This window comes from Gossypium hirsutum, chromosome A10, assembly GCF_007990345.1.
Source record: "Gossypium hirsutum isolate 1008001.06 chromosome A10, Gossypium_hirsutum_v2.1, whole genome shotgun sequence".
Lineage (NCBI taxonomy): Eukaryota > Viridiplantae > Streptophyta > Magnoliopsida > Malvales > Malvaceae > Gossypium > Gossypium hirsutum.
Window position 1 is genome coordinate 115,201,360 of NC_053433.1, and position 20,808 is coordinate 115,222,167.

The following is a 20,808-nucleotide window of genomic DNA, read 5'->3' on the forward strand; positions in this document are numbered from 1 at the left end:
ATTTAAATTCCATATTATCTAATAACTTTTTTTATCAATAATTAATTAAAAATATGAAAAGATTAGGACTTCGAAATCTATCTCAATTCTAATTTATCTAATACTATTTTATTAAATAAATATTTTTAAATTAAATATTAAAAAAATTAATAAGTCGGTTAAACTTAACCCTAAGTCTACATAAAGTCAAAACAACAAAATATTTCAGATAAAAAATTGTACTTGTTTTTTGGAGCTGTAAGCACATTTTTCAATGTCAGATAATCAAGTTTTCGTGGATCCATTAATGTTGAAGGAAGAAAAAGACGAAGCTTTCCTTAGATCAATTCCTCCTGGTTATAGATTCAAACCGAGGGATGACGAGATTATTAATTTTTACTTGAGACCCAAAATCTTTTGTTTGCCATTGCCACCCAACAGAATCAAAGAGGTTTTTCTCTACAACTATGATCCCCAAACTCTTACAGGTACCCAGTTTTTCTTTTCTTGGCTTTTTCTTTTGTTTTCTTTAAGCTTTTCCATGATTTTGGTGTTCTTGTTTTGTCTTGGTTTTTTTATCAATAGCGATGAGCAACAATGCACTCTCAAATGGGGTTGGAAACGAATATTATTTCTTCACGCCAAGAGATCGAAAATACGCAAATGGTTCGAGGCCGGCGAGGAATGCCGGTAACGGGTATTGGAAAGCTACCGGAGCTGATAAGTTGATCTGTCGTAAAGGAAAGAAGATTGGATTGAAGAAGAGTTTAGTCTTTTACCAAGGGAAACCACCAAAAGGTGTTAAAACAAATTGGCTCATGCATGAATACGTATTAACCGATGCTCCGATTAGAAAGACTCGGCAATGAAGACATGCGGGTACGATCCTTCAAAAATTATCTTATCGTGTATTCCTATTCAAATTCGACACTTATTTTTCTTTTCTTTTTTCAGCTTGATGATTGTGTGTTGTGTAGAGTATATAAGAACCCTAGGGAAAAACGGCTAAAACATGAAACCTTACAAGAAGGTCATCAAGAGGAAGCTCAAGCGGAAGCTGATATAAGTGCAATTGTAGCTTACGATGGAGCCCAAATGGTTCAACAAGAAGGTCATCAAGTGGAAAGTGAAGCTGAAGCTGATGTTGTTCCAATAGGGTCGGAAGCGTGTAAATTATTGTACTAAAAAATCACACAAAGTTCAATTCCCAGGGAAGAGAGGTGGATCACAAGGATCTCTTAAATACCAAGTCTTTCCTTAGTCAGAATATTTCTTCTAACGTAATTTAATAGCACAATTAAATACTACTATTATACCCTCAAATATTGAAAGAAAAATAGGACAAAAAGAACACAAGAGTTTTAACGAGGTTCGGTAAATTATACCTACGTCCTCGGGCACTAACACAGATGATAACTTTACTATCTCCAAAATATTACAAACAAATAGAATTCCTTAAGAATTCTCAAATGGGAGAAGAGAGAAAACTAAGAGAGAAAGATTGGTTGGGATGGTTGAAATGAGAAATGGTTAGGCCTATTTATAGTTGAGGTTAAGGGACTAACTTGCAAATGGCCTAAAAAATTAGGGACCAAAATTACAATTATCCCTTTCAACTTTAAACAACTTGCCAACTATTTTTTTCTTTCGGTGCCAATTGCACCTCCCACCATTTTTGACTTTTCAACACTTACCTTTATTTGACTTTTCAACAATCTTCACCTTGAAGATTTGATTAGGATAATCACATCTTCACATACTTCCTTCAACTCCCCAAATTCGATAAAGCTATCTTTTGTAGTGCCTCCAAATGCGCTCTCGAGTGCCATACACCTGAAGGTGCTCAAATTTTCAGGATGTTAATCAAGTTCAAACAATGATTAAACTTGATTGTTGTTACCACCTTGGTCATCATATCTGCGGGATTATCTGCTGTCGGAATCTTCTGAAGTAGAATTTTTCCTTTTTCAAAGACTTCCCGCACAAAGTGATATCTTACGTCGATATGCTTTGTTCTTGAATGATAGACTTGATTTTTCGCTAAATGAATAGCGCTCTGACTGTCACAATATAGACTAATGTGACTTTGAACAACTCCCAAGTCTTTCAATAATCCATTAAGCCAAATAGCCTCCTTAACAGCTTCTGTAACTGCCATATATTCTGCCTTTGTAGTAGACACAGCTACTGTAGACTGTAAGGTAGACTTCCAACTCACTGGGGCTTTCGCAAGAGTAAACAGATACCCCGTAGTTGAACGATGTTTATCTAAATCACCAGCAAAGTCGGAATCAACATATCCAACTACAAACTGACCAAGTGCTCCATCCTGTTCAAAAATTAAACCAACATCTACGGTTTTTCGAAGATACCGTAGAATCCATTTCACAGCTTGCCAATGTCCTTTTCCAGGATCATGCATATACCTGCTCACAACTCCAACAGCTTGTGAAATGTCAGGCCTCGTACACACCATCGCATACATCAAACTCCCAACTGCATTAGCATATGGGACTTTCGCCATATATTCTCTTTCATCTTCAGTCTTCGGAGATAATTGAGCACTAAGTTTCAAATGAGAAGCAAGTGGGGTACTTACATGTTTTGTGTTTTCATTTACACCAAAACATTGTAATACCTTTTTCAGATATTGCTTCTGATTTAAACAAAGCTTGCCTCTCGGTCTATCTCTACTTATCTCCATGCCGAGAATCTTCTTGGCCTCACCAAGATCTTTCATCTCGAACTCTTGATTCAACTGAGCCTTCAGCTTATCTATCTCATTTTGGCTCTTCGAAGCGATTAACATATCATCAACATACAAGAGTAGATAAATGAAAGATCCGTCATGCAGCTTCTGCAAATACACACAATTGTCATATTTGCTTCTTGTGTACTTCTGCCTTCTCATAAAGCTATCAAATCGCTTGTACCACTGCCTCGGGATTGCTTCAATCCATATAGCGATTTGTTCAGCTTACAAACCCAATTTCTACCACCAGCATCTGTGTATCCTTCGGGCTGAGTCATATAGATCTCCTCTTCTAACTCACCATGCAAGAAAGCCGTCTTAACATCAAGTTGAGCTAGCTCCAAATTCAACTGTGCTACCAAGGCCAACAAAATTCTAATGGAGGAATGCTTCACAACAGGGGAAAATACATCATTGTAGTCAATTCCCTCCTTCTGAGCGTAGCCTTTAGCTACCAATCTTGCCTTGTAGCGAACATCTTTCTTGCTAGGAGATCCATCCTTCTTTACGAATACCCACTTGCATCCGATTGCCTTTTTACCTTTCGGTAATTGCGCCAACTCCCAAGTATTGTTCTTCCGGAGAGACTGCATTTCTTCATCCATGGCGCATTTCCATTTATCACTTTCTGAGCTTTGCATTGCTTCTTGATAAGTGATAGGAATACCATCATCAAAAACGGGAAAGGCGTAGGCCACCATATTAGTAAATCGAGTAGGTTTACGAATTTCTCTCCGTGGCCTTGCAACTGCAACTGGTTCTGGTGTACTTAATGGTTCTTGGGTCAGAACCTCTTCAACCTCTAATTCGTCCATTGTGGCTGGAGAATTAGACTTATTAACTGGGCAAATCCCCATCTGCTCAAACTCCACCTGTTTTGGAGTACACTCCACCTGCTGTGGAGTATCGCTTGTCTGAATATCTTCATCTGCTACCTTTTTCAATGTGGCAGATTCATCAAAGGTAACATCTCTGCTACAGATCATTTTCTTTGTGTCTAAGCACCAAAGACGGAATCCCTTCACTCCAGAAGTGATTCCCATAAAGAGAGCTTTCTTTGCCCTCGGATCTAACTTTGACTCCTTCACATGGTAATATACAATGGATCCAAACACATGTAAGGAATCATAATCTGTAGCCGGTTTTCCAGACCATACCTCCATAGGAGTTTTTCTTTCTAATGCAGATGATGGCAAACGATTAACAAGATGGCCAGCGTATGTCACAGCCTCAGCCCAAAATTGCTTGCCCAACCCAGTATTGGACAACATACATCGAACTTTCTCCAGTAATGTTCGATTCATACGCTCTGCCACTCCATTCTGTTGTGGTGTATCCCTAACTGTGAAGTGTCGAACAATACCATACTCTTGGCACACATCGAAGAACGGATCACTTTTATATTCCCCTCCATTGTCCGTCCTAAGCCGCTTGATTTTCTTGCCAGTCTGGTTTTTGATCATAGTTTTCCATTTAAGAAAAACTCTAAGCACTTCATCCTTAGTTCTCATGGTATACACCCAAACTCTTCTGGAAAAGTCATCAAGAAAAGTAACAAAGTAGTGTTTTCCTCCCAATGAAGGTGTCTTGGAAGGCCCCCACACATCTGAGTGAACATATTCTAAAATACCTTTTGTATTATGGATAGCAGTGCCGGATTTCACTCTCTTTTACTTTCCCAGAACACAATGCTCGCAAAATTTTAATTTGCAAGCCTTTGCACCTTTCAACAATCCTTGCTTTGCCAGAATTTGCAAGGATTTTTCGCTGGCATGTCCCAACTTCATATGCCACAACTGTATTGAGTCCAATTCTTTGTTGCCGGAAGCTGCAGCGACTGCTCCAATAACTGTACTACCTTGGTAGTAATACAAGTTATTTTTCCTGATGCCCTTCAATATCACAAGTGCGCCAGATGTCACTTTCAAAACCCCATCTCATAGTAACAACTGAACCATTGGATTCCAAGGCTCCCAATGAGATGAGATTTTTCTTCAAACTGGGCACGTACCGAACATCAGTCAGAACTCTGGTTGATCCATCTTTATTCTTTAATTGGATTGAACCTATCCCAACAGTTTTACAGGCATTGTCATTGCCCATATAAACAACTCCTCCATTTAGTTCTACTAAATCAGAGAACCACTCCCGGTTAGGGGACATATGATAGGTACAACCCGAATCCAATATCCACTCATCTGAATGGAACGACGATGATGATGCAACCAGTGATAGTTCAGAGTCACTGGTATCATGCTTTGCAACACAAGCATCTACAACAGCTTTTCCCTTATTCTTCAGCTTTGGACAATTTTTCTTCCAGTGGCCTTTCTCATGACAAAAAGCACATTCATCTTTCCCGAGTCTGGACTTTGACTTTGATCTCCCCTTTTGAGTTTTCTTTCGAGTGTATGAACGACCTCGGACTACTAAAGTTTCTGTATCTCTGATTGAGTTTTTCTGTTTGTCCTTCTTTCTCTGTTCATAACTGTATAAGGCCGCACAGACTTCGCTCAGAGATATATCACTCCTGCCATGAAGTAGAGTAGTTTCTAGGAACTCAAACTCCTCAGGAAGTGACCCCAACAACATCAAAGCCAAATCTTCATCTTTGAATGTCTCATCCATATTCAGCAAATCAGTGACTAACTGATTAAATTTGGTGATGTGATCATTCATTGTGGTACTTGGGACGTATGTGAAGCGAAACAGTCTTTTCTTCAAGTGGAGCTTATTTTGACTGTTTTTCTTCAAAAATTTTTCTTCAAGTGCCACCCACAACTTATTTGCAGAAGTCTCCTTTGAAAAAGCATACCTCTGCTCTCGAGAAAGGCATGATCGAATTGTGCCACATGCCAACCGATTGATCGCCTTCCAATCTTTCTCCTGTACATCATCTGGTTTCTCTTCATCAATGGCAATGTCTAGACCCTGCTGAAAAAGGGCATCTAGAACCTCACTTTGCCACATACCAAAATGGCCCGTGCCATCAAAGATCTCCACGGCCAATCTTGCATTTGCAATTGTCGGTCTTGTCCACATGGATGATGTTGAAGCTCCTACACCGACCGTTTTCTCCATAATCTTTCAATATACCTAAGGAAATCTTTTCTGATGTGGAAGATCAGTTTAAACTGCAACCACAGAGCATACTACGATTAACCTTCGGCTCTTGATACCACTTGTTGTTCCAATAGGGTCGGAAGTGTGTAAATTATTGTACTAAAAAATCACACAAAGTTCAATTCCCAGGGAAGAGAGGTGGATCACAAGGATCTCTTAAATACCAAGTCTTTCCTTAGTCAGAATATTCCTTCTAACGTAATTTAATATCACAATTAAATACTACTATTATACCCTCAAATATTGAAAGAAAAATAGGACAAAAAGAACACAAGAGTTTTAATGAGGTTCGGTAAATTATACCTACGTCCTCGGGCACTAACACCAGATGATAACTTTACTATCTCCAAAATATTACAAACAAATAGAATTCCTTAAGAATTCTCAAATGGGAGAAGAGAGAAAACTAAGAGAGAAAGATTGGTTGGGATGGTTGAAATGAGAAATGGTTAGGCCTATTTATAGTTGAGGTTAAGGGACTAACTTGCAAATGGCCTAAAAAATTAGGGACCAAAATTACAATTATCCCTTTCAACTTTAAACAACTTGCCAACTATTTTTTTTCTTTCAGTGCCAATTGCACCTCCTACCATTTTTGACTTTTCAACACTTACCTTTATTTGACTTTTCAACAGCTGATACAAGTGAAATTCTACCATACAACGGAACTCAAATGGTTGAAAATGGGATTGCATTTGCACCTCTTTATGAACCCATAAATACTAGTTCCCAAATGCTTGAACATGGGATTGCATTTGCACCTCTTTATGAACCCATAAGTACTAGCTCCCAAATGCTTGAAAATGAGATTGCATTTGCACCTCTTTATGAACCTATTGATTATGGTGTTTTTGAACCAGCACTATTCCAGAATAACATGCAGCAGCACTTTTCAAGTGATTTTGATCTTGATCAGTTCAATCAAGATCCTCACACTGGGTTGCCACCACCATTTTAAGTTGTTCCCAGATTAGTTATATTGTTTACTTTAGACTTCAATTACAAATTAGGAATGATAATGTTAATGTTGTAATTGAATGTAGGATTTTTTGTTGATGTGTATGTATTTACTGTTATTTATTTGTGTTTATAATTTTTTTTAGAATTCTTCATTACCTTTAAGTTTATTTGCCTCATCTTTGGTTAATTTAGCTGCAAATCCATTGAAACTCCAACGGTAGCTATGAAGCAAAACATCAGACGCAAGTTAATAGATTGCATAAATAATTCATAAACCCAAGTTAAATATCAACGAATCCGAAGTGGATTAAAACGCGCATCTGAGCACAAGTCAAATCATTTGTTTAATTCATATAGCTATCCTCCTAAATTAATAGATTAGGAAATCTTAATTTTCATAGTACCCACCAACACTGAATTTAATAAATATTAAGCAAAGCCACACCTTAAGTCGGCTAAAATCGACTTAGCTGAATTGGTTAAATGATGGTATGGTTAGTTTATTTGATTATGTCAGTAAATTATGAGTTAGTAATTTTCATAATTCAATCAGTTGATTTAATTAATCAGATAAATTAATCAATGTTAAGTTGATTCGGCTATATCAATTTATATTATTTAAATTGATCCAATTGACCTTTTGCACATCTACACCAACAACTACAGACTACATACTTCGCTATATTAAGCTAACATTGAAGACTAACAATTTCGGGATAGATAAGTACAAACCCTAAATATGATTGTAAAACAGATATTAAGGACATAAAAAAATTGCTCAAGACATAATTTCTTTCCTTGAACGGTACCGATTAGATACATACTAATTTATTTTTACCCATGTGGAGAATTATTAGAAATCGATTGATGATTAATCTCGAAACACATCCAGAAATCAACTTAATTTGATAGAGTTTCTTGTAATCAACGGTGGGGATTGATCAGCTTTGATAGAATTATTATAAATCGATTGAACGAACATATATCATTGATGAAGAATGATGACGCCGTACATTTTCTTGTAATCAACATTTGTGGCAGAAAGATATATAATTGGTGAAGAATGAAAGGATCATAGAAATTGGTAAAAGCCGGCAATGGACAAACATTGTTCCATTGGCGAGCTTAACAATGCTTGAAAGCTTCAAAAATTAACGAATCCAAAGGAGCTTATACCAATACCACACAAAAAGCTTATATAAAGTCCCCTTTCCATGGCATTATCTACTGCAAAATCAAGCTCCACAATAAACTCAACAATGGCTGCCCAAACCTCCCCTTTGGCATGGCTTTCGCTTATCAGCTTCACTCTTGCTATGCTTATTTGCTGCTGCCATGGTTCCTCTGATAACAGACAGGTTTACATTGTTTATATGGGGAACCAGCCAAAGGGCGAGGTTTCAATTTCAAGTCTTCACACTAGTATGCTTCAACAAGTTCTTCCCAGGTACTTATTATTTGTATGTTCTTTTGGGTTTTTTTTGGGGCCAAATTGTTGTTTTAGTCGTTCAATCATACTTGACTTTGGGATTAGGCTAATTGCTTTTATTTTCGCCCGTAACTTTGTCTCATTATTATTATAATACTATTAGTTAGCTTGAATTTGTATCACTAGTTATTCCGATTAAAACACACGTGGATTTTTGTTTTTAATAATATACATTTCAACTCATCATTAGAGTTGTTCATAGGTCTGGTTGTTCATTTAGCCAAACTTAAGTTGGGCATAGACAAGTCTGGCCCAATCTATCTTTAATTAAATTAAAATGATTTTTTAAATTATTTTTATATAAATTTAATTGTAAAACTATATATTTATCAATTTATTATTTTAAAATAGTAACATGGGCTTTTTTATTGGACCAAACCATCAATCCTTGACTTGACTTGATCTATAAACACCTTTACTCATCATGTTAACATATATTGTTATGACTGAAGCAGTGTTTAGGTATAAATCCGTGTAATAATTTTAATTTGAATAGTTAATGGTATTACTTATTTGAACTAACTAATAATGTCAGAAAAGTAGGACCAAATTATGCCTGTATAAGAACTAAGACTTTAATTTGAGCATAATAGAGGGATCAAAACCACAATTAGATCATTTTTTATGGAGTGTTTCTAACTCTACATATGAACGGATGCAGCAATATTGTTGGATCAGATGTTTTGCTCTACAGCTACCACAGGAGTTTCAATGGCTTTGCTGCCAAATTGACCAAAGATGAAGCAGAAAAACTGAAAGGTTTTTCAAGATAATTCTTTTAACCAAATTATTATCTTTAAAACTCCAATGTCTCATTCATTATGTTAGTAACTTTGGGTTTAATTTCTTTTTTCAGAAAAAGATGGGGAGGTATCAGTTTTCCTTAGCCAAAAGAGGCAGCTTCACACATCAAGGTCATGGGACTTTATGGGATTCAACAGAAAAGTCAAAAGATCTGTCTTCGAAAGTGACATCATCATCGGAATGCTTGACACCGGGATTTGGCCGAAATCTCAAAGCTTTAACGACACCGAATTCGGTGCAATTCCAGCAAAATGGAAAGGCACTTGCCAAACCTCAGCCAATTTCAGTTGCAACAGGTAAAACTCCAAAATCAATCATTGAAAATTTAGATTGAAATCCATTAGTTCAACTGGTTAAACCAGATATCAATTGATTTAGCGGTTCAACTATATAGATTTAACCATGTTGATGGGAGGTAGTAGATATCTTCGAAATATTGTCTATCAGGAGTCGACGAACTCCACAATTGGTTAATGTTGTTTCCAATTGCAGTTTTATCTTTGAACTTTGTAAAGAGCTCGAGTGCTTGAAACAATGGATTTATTGGGATAAACTGGGCAAGGTGCATGACCACCTATTAAGGAAATGTGAGCATTTATATTTGATAGGGTTCGAATCCGTGCCTTATGGCATATAGGGCACTTATGGACAACTGTACTACCACTTGGATATAGTTTGTCCTGCTGAGGCGCTCCCACTTTGTTGAATTAATTGTCTCTTTAAGCAACCCTAAGCATTGGGCTCTCGTTAGAGTTGAAAACTAAAACACCTCATTGAATACAATGCCGACCTCTTAAGGGACATATCAACCCTTGGTGGACCACACTTCAAACAAATTTTCAAAAGAAATTTTCCTTCCATCAGCAAATCTTATCATTCTTGAAATAGAAAATGAATTTTAGGGTATTTTTATTAAGTTTGAGCATACAAGTGCAATTGTAACTTACGATGGAACCCAAATGGTTTTTTGTTATGTACTTTTTGGGCATATTAAACCATAATTTAGTTGATTTTTAATACAAATTATAACATATTTTTACTTAATTTAATTAATTTAAATTTTTGGCCCATCCCCAATTATAAAAAATTTAATTAATTTATGATATAGTAATGGGATTTGTTCCTTTATTCTTGTTTTTTAATGACTATAGTTTTATTTGATTTTTGTTTATTTCTTAATGTAATTTGATCCCGATCGATTTAGTGTCGGATCCGATGCTTTATTCTCTTAAAAGGAACACATAAATTAAACTTAGAAATATTAAGTCTTAATGATGCTATGATTCTCTTTCAGGAAAATAATTGGAGCTAAGTATTATAAAGCGGATGGAGATTTTGATCCATCTGAATATAAATCTCCAAGAGATTCAGAAGGTCATGGGAGTCATACTTCATCAACAGCTGCAGGTGGCTTAGTTAGCAAGGCAAGCTTATACGGGCTAGCCAAAGGGACGGCTCGTGGTGGGGTGCCATCGGCCCGCATTACGGTTTACAAGATTTGTTGGTCCATTGGTTGTGATGACGTAGACATTCTTGCAGCGTCTGATGATGCGATAGCCGATGGCGTCGACATAATCTCCCTTTCTGTGGGGAGTTTCTTCTCATCGGAGTATTTTGATGATACGATTGCTATCGGAGCTTTCCATTCGATGAAAAATGGTATCTTGACATCGAATTCTGCCGGTAATAGTGGTCCTAGTTTGTCAACAATTACAAACTTTTCGCCTTGGTCTTTATCAGTGGCTGCTAGTACCATTGATAGAAAGTTTGTCACTAGGATCAAGCTCGGGAATGGTGAGATCTATGAGGTAAGAAGGTTCATTTATGTTAATTATTCCGACATTTCATTTTTATAACTTGTTTAAGCTATCCATCTAAACATACCTAGACCTATGGCATGATGGAATTAGACTAAATTGGTTGTTAATGACTTTCTATCTGTCTAAGCTTGGCCGATAAAAATATGATACCAAGTGAAATCTAAAATAAGAAAACAATATTAGGGCTCAGCTCTCCCAACCCATATTTTATTTCAATGAAAAATTAATATCAAAACAAATTTATCAAATAAAATGAAAATAATTAAAATAATAAACACATTATACTCTCCACGAAAGAACTATGGGATGAGCCTAAGAGAAAATGTTGTCGGGAAGGGTAACTGTAAACACTAAAAGATATGAAATAAGTGTTTGTATTGGACTTATGATGTAAAAATATGAAATAAGTGTAAATGATTACTAATTATTATATAAATATTATATTAAATAGGGTTTGGGCTTCAAATTTAATAAACTTTATTTTTTTTCCTAATATTATTATCCAAATCATCTCAAATATTGGACCAACCTATGGGTTTGGGTGGGCATATAGTCTAACCTTTATAGATTTAAGGGAAATGATTGTATAAAAATATGATTCTATATCATCTTTATCCCTTCCTAGTAAGAGAATAACAAATCGAATTTTTTCTCTTGGAAAATAAATCTGATCCGTCATTCTTCCATTGAAAAGGTTTAAGGATGACGTAGAATCACAACTTCATACAATCTTTTCTCTAAATTTAAATATATATCACCCGACGCTATCACTCTATTCAGAATAACATATTGAGGGCTAATTTATATACATTAATAATTTTGTAGGGAACCTCCATAAACACATTCGATCTAAAGGGAAAAATGTACCCATTCATAGCTGGTGCAGCTGCCCCAAACACCTCACAAGGTTATACATCCGACGATTCAAGGTATATATATCTTTGTATTTAATGGTGATTTATTCAACTATAATCTCAAAATTTATCCTATAAAATTCAACTCTTAATCTTAATGTCATGGAAATGCCAGGTTTTGCGGTCCAGGAACATTGGACGAAACATTAGTGAAAGGCAAAATCGTTTTCTGTGACTATACAACCTACATCGAAGGTCCGGTCGAAGCTGGTGCGGTTGGGGTAGTGGTTGAAAGTGGAAGATACAAAGATTATGCGTTCACTTACGGTTTACCACTTTCGAATTTGAACTTGAATGATGGAAGGAATGTTCTCAACTACGTGAACTTGACAGAGTATTGATTCTATTAGAATATACCCCATACCTTGCCCATACCTTTCCCATACCTACCCATACCTTGGAAAGGTCAAAGTTATGGGCACCAAATATTTATTTAGTGTTGGGCATGGGATAATAGCAATTTTTGGTCCCTAAGTGAATAGGGACTTTGCAAGGTGGCCCTTGAATCTCAACTATAAATAGGCCAACCATTTCTCATTCTCATCATCCCACATTTGCCATTCTCTACTTAAGGCATTGTTCTCTCTCCCTATTTGTAAAGTTTCACTTGTATTTTGGAGTGAAATATATTTGGTAGTGCCCGAGGACGTAGGCAAGATTTGCCGAACCTCGTTAAAATTTTGGTGTTCTTTACTATTTAATGTTCATATTTTGTGAGTGTGATTGTAGTGATTTATTGTGCTATTAAATTACGATAGAGGGATATTCTGGCTAGGAAAGACTTGGTACTTAAGTGATCCTCGTGATTCACCTCTCTTTCCTGGGAATTGAACTTAGTGTGATTTTTTAGTACAATAATTTTACTCTTTCACACGCTTCCGCGCAACAATTGGTATCAGAGCCGGGTTCGTACTTGGGGAATACGACCGTTTACGGTACTATTCACGTATACGGTACAATTCACGTATACGGCACTATTCACGTATACGGTACTATTCACGTATACGGAACTATTCACGTATACGGTACTATTCACGTATACAGTAGTTGGGATTGAGGAGAAAAATGGCTGCAGCATCGTCATCAGCAAGGACTACTGTGACAAATGCAAAATTTGAAGTAGAGAAATTTGACGGTACCAATAATTTTGGCATGTGGCAATGTGAGATCCTGGATGTCTTATGTCAGCAAGAGCTAGATATAGCCCTTGAAGAAAAACCTGACAAGATGGATGACAAGGAGTGGGCCAAGATCAATAGACAGGCGTGTGGTACAATCCGCCTATGTTTGGCCAAAGAGCAGAAGTACTCTGTCATGAGGGAGACATCAGCGAAGAAGTTATGGGATACACTGGAAGAAAAATTTCTAACGAAAAGTCTTGAAAATAGGCTTTATATGAAAAAGAAACTTTATCGATTCACGTATGCACCCGGTATGTCGATGAATGACCATGTGAACTCATTCAATAAAATTTTAGCAGACTTGCTAAATTTGGATGAGAAATTTGAAGATGAAGACAAGGCATTATTGTTGTTGAATTCCCTTCCTGATGAATATGATCATCTTACCACCACATTGCTTCATGGGAAGGACACGATCACATTTGATGCAGTCTGTAGTGCGTTGTATAGATCTGAGACTCGAAAGAAAGATAAAAGAGATCACAGAGATACAACCGCAGAAGTCTTAACAGTAAGAGGTCGTTCACACAGCAGCAAATCTGGTAGAAGGGGAAAGTCCAAAGGGAGACCCGCCAAAGATGAATGTGCCTTTTGCCGTGAAAAAGGGCATTGGAAAAAGAATTGTCCTAAGCTACAAAAGGGCAAGGCTATTTCTAATGCATGTGTAGCGGAGCATGATGAGGAGTCAGACTTTAGCTTGGTTGGCATGGCAATGGCATGTCAAACGGATGAGTGGATTTTGGATTCAGGATGTACTTACCATATGTGTCCTAATAAGGACCGGTTTTCTAGTCTTAAAGAGCTAGAAGGTGGAATTGTTCTTATGGGCAATGATAGTGCTTGTAAGACAATGGGAGTGGGTACAGTCCAATTGAAGAATCACGACGGCTCAATCCAAGTCTTGACAGATGTTCGCTACGTACCTAGCCTGAAGAAAAATCTCATCTCATTAGGTGCCCTAGAATCTAAAGGGCTCACAATCACTTTGAGAGATGGATTACTAAAAGTAGTAGCTGGGCAACTGACGGTGATGAAAGGCACAAGAAGAAATAACTTGTATTTTTTAAATGGAAGTACAGTTATTGGATCAACATCAACAGTTTCTACAAAAGATGTAGATTTAGAGGCTACCAGATTATGGCATATGCGATTGGGACATGCTGGTGAAAAAGCTTTGCAGACATTGGTGAAGCAAGGCTTATTGAAAGGTGCAAATTCTTGCAAAATGGAATTCTGTGAACATTGTGTTCTGGGCAAGCAGAAGAGGGTAAAATTTGGTCCAGCAATTCACAATATGAAAAGAATTTTGGACTACGTTCACAGTGATGTGTGGGGACCTACCAAAGTAGCTTCTTTGGGAGGTATGCACTATTTTGTTACTTTTGTTGATGATTATTCAAGAAAAGTATGGGTGTATCTAATGAAAAGAAAAAGTGAAGTTTTGGATGCATTTCTGAAATGGAAGAAGATGGTGGAGACTCAGACTGATCGAAAGGTCAAACGACTTCGATCAGATAATGGTACTGAGTACAAAAACGATCCATTTCTACAAGTATGCCAAGATGAGGGCATTGTGCGACACTTCACTGTTCGGGATACACCACAGCAAAATGGGGTGGCAGAACGAATGAATCGAACTATACTGGAGAAAGTTCGATGTATGTTGTCCAATGCTGGATTGGGCAAAGAATTTTGGGCTGAGGCAGTTACATATGCGTGCCATCTAATTAACCGTTTGCCATCAGCTGCAATAAATGGAAAAACTCCTATGGAGATGTGGACTGGTAAATCTGCTACTGATTATGATTCTTTGCATGTATTTGGTTCCACTGCATATTATCATGTAAAAGAATCTAAGTTAGACCCAAGAGCAAAGAAAGCATTATTCTTGGGTATAACTAATGGAGTAAAAGGATATCGTCTCGGGTGTCCTGATACAAAGAAGATTGTTTTCAGTAGAGATGTGACTTTTGATGAATCAACCATGTTAAAGTACAAGGATTCACAAAAGGATGGCAAAACCAGTAGTACTTTGCAGCAGGTGGAGCTTGAAAAGGTTAACGATGATCCATCTAATATTGAAGGGACAAATGATGAAGAGGTTCCTACCCAAGAACCTCTACAGCAACAAGATTCAATTGCATATAGGAGGCCAAGAAGAGAGATTCGTAAGCCTGCTCGCTTTGATGATATAGTGGCCTATGCACTTCCAATTGCAGATGATGATGTCCCTTCTACTTACACAGAAGTAATAAGTAACCCTGATGGTGTAAAGTGGAAGCAAGCAATGAATGAAGAAATGCAGTCTCTTCATAAAAATAAGACCTGGGAGTTGGTGACACTACCCAAGGGAAAGAAGGCAATTGGATGCAAATGGGTATAGCAAAGAAGGAAGGATTTCCTGATAAAAATGAAATTCGATACAAGGCTAGATTAGTAGCAAAGGGTTACGCTCAGAAAGAAGGAATAGACTACAATGAAGTGTTTTCTCTAGTTGTGAAGCATTCGTCTATTCGGATTTTGCTAGCCTTGGTTGCGCAATATGATCTTGAACTAGTTCAGCTTGATGTGAAGACCGCGTTTTTACACGGTGATTTGGAAGAGGAAATCTATATGACTCAGCCAGATGGATTCAAGGTTGCTGGAAAAGAAAATTGGGTTTGCAAACTGACAAAGTCGCTTTATGGATTGAAGCAATCTCCGAGGCAGTGGTACAAGCGATTTGATCAGTTCATGAAAGGGCAAAGGTACACAAGAAGTAAATTTGATCATTGCGTGTATTTTCAGAAGCTACAAGAAGGAACTTCCATATACTTGCTCTTATATGTTGATGATATGCTAATAGCATCTAAGAGCAAAGTTGAGATTGAAAGATTGAAGACTCAACTCAATCTCGAGTTTGAGATGAAAGATCTAGGAGAAGCTAAAAAGATTCTCGGCATGGAAATATGGAGAGATAGAGCTCATGATAGAGTTAGCTTGTCTCAGAAGCAGTATTTGAAAAAGGTACTACAGCAGTTTGGCATGAACGAGCAGACAAAACCTGTAAGTACCCTGTTGGCTTCTCATTTCAAGCTTTCTGCACAACTATCTCCTTCGACGAATACGGAACGAGAATACATGTTGCAAGTTCCGTATTCTAATGCAGTGGGTAGCTTGATGTATGCAATGGTGTGTACAAGACCCGACATTTCACAGGCAGTTAGTATAGTGAGCAGGTATATGCATAATCCTGGAAAAGGACATTGGCAAGCTGTGAAATGGATTCTACGGTATATTCAGAAGACCGTAGATGTTGGATTACTGTTCAAGCAGGATAATACACTTGGTAAAGGTGTTATTGGGTACGTTGATTCTGACTATGCCGGTGATTTGGACAAGCGAAGATCAACCACCGGTTATGTGTTTACACTTGCTGGAGGACCAATAAGTTGGAAGTCTACACTACAGTCTACAGTTGCGTTGTCAACCACAGAAGCCGAGTACATGGCTGTAACAGAGGCTGTAAAGGAGGCTATTTGGTTACAAGGTATGGCTAAAACCTTGGGGTTGGTTCAGGAGCATATTAACGTGTATTGTGATAGTCAAAGTGCTATTCATTTAGCAAAGAATCAAGTCTATCATGCACGTACAAAACATATCGACGTACGATTCCATTTTGTGCGGGAAATTATTGAAGAGGGGAAAATTTGTCTTCAGAAGATCAAGACTGCAGATAATCCCGCAGATATGATGACCAAGGTGGTAACAGCAACCAAGTTCGAACATTGTTTGAACTTGATCAATATCCTGCAAGTTTAACAGTCGAAGAAGGCACTATCAAGTATTGTTGTCAAAGGTAAAAAGAATTGTGTGAAGATAAGATTATCCTAATCAAATCTTCAAGGTGGAGATTATTAGAATATACCCCATACCTTGCCCATACCTTTCCCATACCTTTCCCATACCTACCCATACCTTGGAAAGGTCAAAGTTATGGGCACCAAATATTTATTTAGTGTTGGGCATGGGATAATAGCAATTTTTGGTCCCTAAGTGAATAGGGACTTTGCAAGGTGGCCCTTGAATCTCAACTATAAATAGGCCAACCATTGCTCATTCTCATCATCCCACATTTGCCATTCTCTACTTAAGGCATTGTTCTCTCTCCCTATTTGTAAAGTTTCACTTGTATTTTGGAGTGAAATATATTTGGTAGTGCCCGAGGACGTAGGCAAGATTTGCCGAACCTCGTTAAAATTTTGGTGTTCTTTACTATTTAATGTTCATATTTTGTGAGTGTGATTGTAGTGATTTATTGTGCTATTAAATTACGATAGAGGGATATTCTGGCTAGGAAAGACTTGGTACTTAAGTGATCCTCGTGATTCACCTCTCTTTCCTGGGAATTGAACTTAGTGTGATTTTTTAGTACAATAATTTTACTCTTTCACACGCTTCCGCGCAACAGATTCTAACTTCATTACCGAACATTATTTTTGTTTTGTGAAACTCGATTTATTGCGTTATCTTTTTTTTATTTTATGGTTGCCATGTTTGAAATAGGAACCCAACTGCAACCATATTCAAGACTACTGTTGAAGATGATCAATTCGCTCCGTTTGTTGTTACGTTTTCATCAAGAGGGCCTAACCCTGCTACACCTGACATCCTCAAGGTAAATTAAATGAATTCTGGTGAATTTGTTTGGTTGGATCAAGTTATTTAGATTTTTTGAACCGTCCATGATAATTCCGCTTGATGCAATTCTCATTTCCTTTTTATATTAATTTTTAGTTTTGGATTTCATTCTGACAAAATAGGCCAAAATATGGGACACTTTTGGACCTTTTTTCAAGACCTATTAATAGGCCGGTTTAAGTTGATTTTAGATTAGGTGAATTTGGATTTTAAAATTTTTAATTTATTTCAGGTTTAAATTTTTTTTCGTTCGGAGTCATTTAAGGTTAATTGTTCAAGTAATTTTAGGTTCAAATCATCCTATGTTTGGTTTATTCTGGGTTTAGGCAAGGCTTCGGTAGGTAATGGCCTTGATGTCGCTCTTGGTTAAACGGTGCAATTGCACTTCAAATCCCTTATAATATTTAAAATTTCAATTTAAACCTTTCTGGCTTTGGCTAAATGGGAAATTTCATTCTTGGCCCATTTAAAAATTAATTATTTACAATTTTAATACAAACTTTTTAGCTTTCACTCTTCAAAAATTTTTAATTTTATTTCAGCCCCTAACATAAAATTCCTGGTGTCATCCTTGGGTTCAAGTCTTTTTTGGGTTAGGTAGTTGTTGGGTTTGGTTTGTACGGGTTCTGAGTTGTTGACATTTTATGGTCAAATTCTCTTCTTAGTACTCATCTAGTTTATTTGATGCAGCCTGATCTTACAGCACCTGGGGTTGACATTTTAGCAGCATGGTCTGAAGCCGTCCCATTGACAGATACCGAAGATGATACAAGAATTGTTACTTACAACATTGTTCAGGCACATCCATGTCATGTCCCCATGCAACTGGTGCAGCCGCTTATGTTAAATCATTTCATCCAACATGGTCCCCTGCTGCCACTAAATCTGCCCTAATGACAACAGCTTTTCCGATGAGTTCCGAGAACAACCTCGAAGCCGAATTCGCATACGATGCAGGACATATAAACCCTGCACAAGCAGCCCAACCAGGATTGGTATACGATGCCGGCGAGATCGATTATGTTAAATTTTTGTGTGGACAAGGATATACCCCTAAACAACTCAAGCTCATAACCGAAAGTAACTTCACTTGTTCAGAAGGAACAAACGGAACGGTGTGGGATCTAAACTATCCTTCTTTCACATTATCTACAAGTCCCGAAAATTCAATCATTCGAGTCTTTCATCGGACGGTGACGAACGTTGGGTCGCCAGTGTCAACTTACAAGGCGGTCGTTAATGCTTCACCCGGTCTCATAATTCAGGTTCAACCAAGTGTACTTTCTTTCAAATCTCTTGGCCAAAAGCTAACATTTGTTGTGACAGTGGGAGCTGAAATTGGAAATTCAATGATCTCCGGTTCATTGATTTGGGATGATGGAGTGCATCAAGTGAGAAGCCCTATTGTTGCTTATGCTTCCTTAGTGGAATGAATTAAATTCCAAAAGAAACAAAAAAAAAATGAAGTTTAATAATGTTTTGTTTTTAACTTGTTGTCTTTGATGTTTTAGTTTTCTATCTTACATGATAATAAGTTGTAGTCATGTGAGACCTGTAATAAAACGAATTTGAGCTTTGATGTTGATTCTCAAAAAGCTTAATTTCGATCCAAAATTTGATACTGCAGATATTTTAAATATGATTATATGAGAAATATTATGTATATTGTTGTGATAAAATAAATTTTAAGTATGTTTGGTAAGGAAGAAAATTGATCATAGGAAAGAAAATTACAGAGTTAATTATTTTTTAATGGTGAATGTACTTAGTAAATCCCTCTATTATAAGGAAATGATCAAATTAATTTATCTATTATTATTGGATCAATTTAATCCTTCTACTAATAAAAAGAATAAAATAAATCATAATTTCAACAGACTTAGTATTTACTATTTAAAAATGGCATATATCATTAACAAGGTTAATATTTTAAAAGTTTTTTTTATTGTTTTGGAAATGAAATCTTTTGTTTGAAAAAAAATTTGATTTTCATGTCATTTTTTAACATTAAATGTTAACTCCGTTACAATTTAATCTTATTTAATTCTTTTTTAATAGTACATGGATCAGAATGATGCATTTAATAGCATATGGATTGATTTGATGCAATCCTTATAACTGAGGGACTTAATAGATACCTTTTTAACTCTATCAAGTATTGAATGGACATTACTTTGCTTTCAATTTTTCGATCATTTCTACCAACTACATCAAAGAAAATAAAAATTAGGTTTTCCTTCTTTCTATTTTTCTACTTTTTCAATTTTTTATTCTTTTAAATTTCTTTCTACTATACCTAGAAAGCCTAAATGTTATTTTATCCCTCGATTAAAATAATAAAAACAGGGACTAAATGTTTCCTAGTCTTGAGAAGGGTATGGTATTTTGTAGAAATATTTGATCAGCTAAGTATGTATTGGATGTAATACTAAATCACATTGCATTTTTAGAGAGAACTCAAATTCAAATTTTGAAAATGATAATTTGGGAGAGATAATCATGAATCTCGAAAGAATTAGTCACGGATTGTAAAACGAATTTGAAGGTACCTTGATTCTATAAAAAAAGTTTGAATTGTTAATAGTTTTCTTGTTATGTAACTTAATAATTGGATTGATAAATTTTTTTCCCCTAGTTGATTAGGGATGGCAATGGAGTGGGGTGAGGGCGGATGTCACCAAATTCACCATCCATTCACAATTGGCACACTCTGCTTTACCACCCCCTGCTTTGATATAAATATATAATCTTGAAAATCACTATCACCCCGTGAATGTTAGATATATCTATTCCCCCACCGTGCCTCGCCCCACCTCGCCCTACTTTAATTTAATTTTTACCAGTTATATATAATATTTTCAGTCTTTTTGAAGTTAAGTAAATATCTAAACATAATTCTTTAAAAAAATATTTAAACATAAAACTTATGGGGTTTCCGATAAGACATGCTTACAATTTTATCTTGTAATAGCTATATATATTCAATAGTAAAATAGCAATTTCACATAGTGAGATGAGATGGAGTGAGACAAATAATTACCATAATCACTTCAAATCGACTGTTCAAAGAAATCTCACCCAACCCTGCATCCATTTTTCAAAAGAA

At 36.5% G+C, this 20,808-nt stretch overlaps 2 pseudogenes; both read left to right on the top strand.

Annotated features, from left to right (window-relative positions):
- The first annotated feature begins 230 nt into the window (after positions 1–230).
- Positions 231–6,812, top strand: LOC121208125 (NAC transcription factor 29-like; annotated as a pseudogene).
- Positions 6,813–8,059: 1,247 nt separating this feature from the next.
- Positions 8,060–19,287, top strand: LOC107936657 (cucumisin-like; annotated as a pseudogene).
- Positions 19,288–20,808: the final 1,521 nt, after the last annotated feature.